Source organism: Palaemon carinicauda, chromosome 11, assembly GCF_036898095.1.
Source record: "Palaemon carinicauda isolate YSFRI2023 chromosome 11, ASM3689809v2, whole genome shotgun sequence".
In the NCBI taxonomy this organism is placed as follows: domain Eukaryota; kingdom Metazoa; phylum Arthropoda; class Malacostraca; order Decapoda; family Palaemonidae; genus Palaemon; species Palaemon carinicauda.
In genome coordinates this window covers 116,199,591-116,206,451 of record NC_090735.1, presented here as the reverse complement: position 1 = coordinate 116,206,451, position 6,861 = coordinate 116,199,591, and positions in this window count along the sequence as shown.

Sequence of the window (6,861 nt, the reverse complement as noted above, 5' to 3'; positions counted from 1 at the left end):
ATATATATATATATATACATATACATCCTGCATCATAATGCACAATTCTGTTCACGAAATACTGAATGTTTGCCAACATGTCAACATATTCCAGAGTGAACATTTGGCAGAACAAGTAATGCAATTCGAGATCTCTAGCCTACTGTGCTCAATTGGATCACTCATTTTCTTGTCGTTAGATCTCATTCTTTTCCTTTTCGTTCTTTTTTTTTTCCTTTGAACTGCCTTTGAGAGGGTTGGGTATATACCATTCTTGACTAACTACATTTGTACAAAATACTGTTGATTAGTGTGAAAAAAAAAAATTACCCTAGTCAAATCATTACCCTCACTAACGAAGTTGAAAGGAGGTTATGTTTTACCCCCTCTTTGTGTGTTTGTTTGTGAACGGCTTCCTGGCCTCAATTTCAATCGTAGAGTAATGACACTTGCAGGGATTGACTATTATCTATAAACCTGGAAATGATTAAATTTTGGAAGGTCAAGATCAAAGGTCCAGGTCATTCTCAAACAAAATGTCCAATCCACGTAATCAACCATAAGTAGGGACATCGTTTTCACAGACTTCAAACTTGGTTCATATTTGAGAGTATGAAAATCCATGCCAATTTATGCATGTTAAGGTCAAAAGTCAAGGTTGATTCCAAGGTCAAGGTCAAGGAAAAGGTTAAATTCAGGTCTTCAGCCATACGGCCACAATTTTAATCGTAAAGTAATGAAACTTGCAGGGATTTTAAACTGTTATGTAAAGAGCTGGGCATGATTATTTGATTCTGGAAAAAGCACGCAGGTTTCGAGAAATAAGCTGCCGTGGCGGAGGTCTGCACTCTCAGAATGCTTTTCTAATTATTCGTGTTTAACTCTCAGCTCAAAAAGATGTATAAATAATTGGAGGAGTGTTATCTTTATTTTGGCATATCTTTTTTCTTACGTTTTCTTCATCTTTCCAGGACACATTGTTAGAAGCCCAATTTCATAGTTTCTTGAAATACTGGGATACATTACTTGAAATTTAGATTACTTCTTTACCCTCTAATTCATTCGTTTTTAAAAGTCTTTTTTTTTTACTCACAATTCCTCGTTTTTTACCACATTCCATTATTCACTAGTAATCTAACCTTGTACTTAGCTACAAGTCACGTAGGTGAAAATGGAATTTTATCTCATCTTTTGCAATTTATGAAAGCTTAACCAGCACGATTGACAGGCATTTACCTTAATGGATGTTGAACCACCATATATAGAAAAATGTATGCTTCCTCCACGATTGAAGACACGCTTATTTGAAGAAACAAAAGGCTTTTAATCTTTGGAGAAGGATTAGATCATACTTGAAGAGGAATATAGAACTTCGGTACAATTAGTTAAGTAGGCAAACACTGATAAGTATCGCTTCATAGTTTTGTATTGTTATCCTTTGTCTTTATCGTAGTTGCTTGCTTCCCAGTTTCTTTCCCTCACAAAACAGCTTTCCTTATTTGGTCCTTTAAATTGTAGAATTCGACTTTTCTGACTAGGGTTGCAGGCTTTTTTGTAATAATAATAATAATAATAATAATAATAATAATAATAATAATAATAATAATAATAATAATAATAATAATAATAATAACACGCAACAATACGGTCGCTCAAAGACTATTCTTCATCAGAAGAATAATACAATTTGACCATTATGGAAACCTTTCCTGCTAAAACGTAGGAACATACAGTCTCTTTATCAATTTTTTCGACTTCCATTAGCTGTTTTTTAAATTCTTGGACTTCGACTAGCTGCTCTGAAATCCTTGGTAACCTGCTAGTGGTTCTGAAATCCTTAGATTTCGACAAATTGTTCTAAATTTTATGTCTATAATGTTTATAACGCTTCCAGAAGATTAAAATTGCTGCCAGGTCTTTGCTCAGACAGTATCTCTAACGTTAGAGCTTTCCAGAAGACAAAATACGGGAAAATAGCCCAGCAAGGAAAGGAAATAAGGAAATAATTAAACCACAGAAGAGCTAAACGGCAAGTAGAACAGTAACATTGAAATAGATTGTGCATCCATCTCAGACTGTCAAAAATACTCTTTCAGTACATAATAGGTTCCCCTTAGGTTTGAACTCTTTGGAGTATAATTAACAGTTCCCATTTGGTTCAAACCAGATAGGTATGTCACTGACCTAAGGAAGGAGACAACCCTTTGGTCAAAATTTTTTCACAGTATACGCGGAAATGAAAATTTGTCAATAGTGCCTCATTTATGTTTTCCAGAATCTAAGGCGACTAATTATCTTTTCGATGAAATTAGGAATATCTAACTTGCCGATGCCCATGGAGTTATATACCCAAATGGCATTACTATTTTTGGTTTATTTTTTTCTTACACAGACATCTGAATCCATACCTCGTAAAGTGTCGCTCAGGTTTCACATCAATTTCTTTTTGCACCTGTTAGAGCATTGGTAATATCATTCTATCATGTTAGCCTTAGCTTCAGCCTTTTCGATTATCGCTCAATTTCTATAGCACCCATACTGTCTAAAGTTTTGGCAAAAAACCTAAATGCATTTGCTAGAATATTCGTTTAAACCTTAATTTGGCGTTTGTCTTTCGCAATGGCTTTGATGTGACTCCCATTTTGCTAGAATTTCCAGCATCGTATAGATATCCCTAGATTTTGGTAATTTGGATCGTATGACTAGTCTTCTCTCTGGTTCTGTTTTTGACCTTGTTTGCCATGAGGCCATTGTCTTTAATTTTAAGCAGATAGGAGTTGTTCGGTTATTTTCAAGTATCATTGTTGAGTTCCTGACTAGTATATTGCATAGACTGGTAAATGGTTGACACCACTCTTAAGAATTTGCATTAAAAACGATAAATGCCTGGCAACACTTATCAAAAGAATTTTTTCCGTTTTAAAAACTGATATATTGAAGTAAAGGAGTGATATTAAGGTAACCAACCCGTAAAAGATAATAACAAAGTAAGGTAAAATTACGGTCGCCTGTATTTTAATGAAATATGGCTGAAAACGGTATATTTTTCCGGAGAATTTCCGATTAAAATCACGGTTTGTTTTTAATAATGCATATTACTTGACTAATGTAATTTCTGGTGTTTCTTGGGGAAGGATTTTGGGCCATTACAGAGTGTCATACACACTTATGTTTTTTCAGCCTTGATGCTTATGCAGATGATGTTACCCATTCAGTATCTTAAGTTGAGGCAAGTATTACAAATCTTGGAAGAAAGATCTAGCAAAATTTAGCGCATGGGACATATCATGCGAATAATGTTAAATCATAACTAAAATTAAATCATAATTCTTGGTATATTGTGGACATTGGATCTCTCATTCCAGATCTCTCCATTTCCAGCTTTTTTAACCACTAAGTAGGAGCAAATGTTTTTATGGTGACCAGGCTGACATGAGTCTTCTTATTGTTTATATATGACATATCTGTTTTTGACATTGTTGATAGTTTATATAGGACATGTCTGTTTTGACGCTGTTACTGTTTTTAGAATGATATATTGTTAATTTATTCTCATTTATTTATTTCCTTATTTCCTTTCCTCACTGGGCTATTTTTCCCTTGGGCTTATAGAATCTTGCTTTTCCAACTAGGGTTGTAGCTTGGCTGGTAATAACAATAATAATAATACCGTCATATTTAGGATATTAAGTGCTATGGAGGAATAAAGATTCGCTTCTGAGCTATTTACAGTGTTTTTCTTTTTCAATTTCACTATTAATCGGTATTTTAAGAAAGGCTTCATATGTTCTAAGAGACCTGTCATCTTTTGAATATTCTTTTTCTCTCTAATCTTCAGAGGTTGGATCATATCTTGAACTGTTGGAAAAATATGGAGGTCTATGAAGTTGAAGCATACATTTTCCTATATATGATGGTTCAACGCCCATTAAGGAAAACGCCTGTCAATCATGCTGGTAAAGCTTTCATTAAATTGCAAAATATCAAATAAAATTCCAATATCACCTACGTGACATGTAGCCAAGTACAAGGTTAGATTACTAGTGAAAAGTGGAATGTGGTAAAAAACGAAGAATTGCCAGTGAAAAAAACTATTAAAAACGAATGAATTAAAGGGTAAAGAACTAATTCACATTTCATGTAACATATCCCCGTATTTCAGGTAACTATGAAATTGGGCTTCTAACAATGTGTCCTGGAAAGATACTAAAACAGGAATAAAAAAAAATGGGGAAAATAAAAATATTAACACTCATCCAACTATTTACAAATCTTTTTGAGCTGAGGGTTATACGTGAATAACTAGAAAAGCACTCTGAAAGTGCAGACATCCTCCACGGCAGCTTATTTCCTGAAACCAGGGTGCTTTTCCCAGAATCAATTAATCATGTCCAGCTCTTTACATAACAGTTTAAAATCCCTGCAAGTTTCATTACTTTGCGATTAAAATTGTGGCCGTATGGTTGATGACCATAATTTGACTTTTTGCTCCACCTTGACTTTGGACTCAACCTTGACCTTGGACTCAACCTTGACCTTCGACTTTAACATACATTAATTGGCGTGGATTTTCATACACTCAAATATGAACCAAGTTTCAAGTCTGTGACAACGATGTCCCAAATTTTGGCTGATTACGTGAATTGGACATTTTGCTTGAGCATGACCTTGACCTTTGACCTTGACGTTCCAGATGTAGATATCAATATCTGTCTCTTCACCGTTCCATTAGTTCACTGTGCATTCAGCATATTTTTTTATAACTTGGATCATTCTTTGCATTCTTATATCTCTAATTTGTCTACCATGGATATACAGCTAATTCAACAAGATTTTGTGAGGGTCAGTCCAAAGCAGTCAGTATTCGGGAAATTATGTTCCAAATGGTACAAAATCATGCATGACTTCCCAATCATATAAAGCATAAAGGATGGGCAAGGATTCGAACTTACGCCTCTGAGACGATACAATACCAGCAGGAACTCTTACCAACCATCAAGAGAGATATAAGTTCATTACCCAAGGTAGAATTCGATATTAAATATCATTGTGGTTGATATTTATATAGAACTTCAGTGCAATTAGTGAAGTGTGCGCTGATAAGTATCGCTTCATAGTCTTATAGTGTTATCCTTTGTCTTTTTTCTAGTTGCGTTGCTTCTTAGTTTCTTTACCTCACAAAACAGCTTTCTTTATTTGGTCCCTTGGATCAATTAGACTCTTCCTACTAAAGTTGCAGACTTTTGTAATAATAATAATAATAATAATAATAATAATAATAATAATAATAATAATAATAATAATAATATTTTTAGGTAACATCCTGCTACACCTTGGTCAACACATTATCATGCGCGACAATCTTAACACAAATCATTATTCACAATAAATACATTATACAGTACAGTCATTTCTGAAATACTACAATCTGGAAATATGAGCATTGCCAATACCATTGATTGACTAGTTACATTAAGACTATTTTGCATATTGAATTTAAAAAGGACTCAAAATTTCCATCCCTATCTTTTACTTCTGAATGTAGACATTCGTCGGTCTTCCCAGCTGAGTTGAATATCTTGCAGATCTTGATAAAGAAAGTCGCCTTCCGGTCTCTTGTTACTCTCTGTTACGTAACATGATATGGGATTCGCTCAACAACCTATTGAGGTGAAATTACCATAGGTTGAGCGTGGTGGTAGACAGACAGACAGACAGACAGACAGACAGGGAACAAAATGTTTCAAAATCTTTCATGATCTTACCTTGCAGAATACTTTCTTATCTATTGTGCTTCTAATTACTGCCTAAATCCTTCCATGTAATAGAAAGTTTATAAACAAGAAATCTAACAATGTGACAGGAAAATGGAATCCAAAACTTTTTTACTTCTCATAGTTGAGTTAACATATTACTTTTATATATATAAAAAAAAAAGTAATGTACTGTGGTAACGTGTTCGCCTGGCATTCGCATAGCAGCAGATCGATTCCCGACCGGGACCGTGAGTTTAAGCTGTTTACTGGGGAGGCCATGGCTGTGGTTGGGCACCACATTGGGGGCTAAGGTTTGCCCGGCTGACGCTATGGTGAGCATCTATTCTGATGGAACTGGAACTGAAACCTGACACCTTTAACCTTTAATAGTTTGAATGTATGAAGAAACAAAATCCGGCTAAAGAAAGTTACTTGAAAGAATCTTCGATCTTTAAATCATAATGAAATAATAATGTCTTTAACAGCATCATGATACATGGGCTGAATTATGGCATTATAATTACTTTTTACCGATACCTGAGAACTTGACATTTTACAAAATATTCCTTACGTACAGCCATCCGTAGTCCCGATCGAAAAGAAAATGTACAAATAAAAAACTAAAGAAAAATATAACCGTACAAATTTTGGGTTTCTCTCTCTCTCTCTCTCTCTCTCTCTCTCTCTCTCTCTCTCTCTCTCTCTCTCTCTCTCTCTCTCAATTGTTTTGTAAAACCATGATTAAGAAATAAAACAAACTGCAATCAACATTAAGTAAAAATACTTAAGTATGGCATTCTATTCTTTATTATTCATTCTCAATTGATATTGAATGCATAATTCATATAGTTAAATAGGAATTCTTTGAACGCCAGCAAAACATTTGACACCAGGTTACAAATTTTTAGTGAGTGGTGTAAGGGAAGAGAATAGCGGACAGTCACTATAAAACATTCGGTCATTAATAAGAGACAAACCTTTAAATGCAAGGTAGTATGTTACATATAGGTCAAAACTTAACAGGGGACTATTATATCACAGAGTGTATAAGGGAGAAATGTGTATTCCTGATTACAAGAGACAAACTTTATTAAGGATAAGACTGATGTCACATAGTTTGAAAATT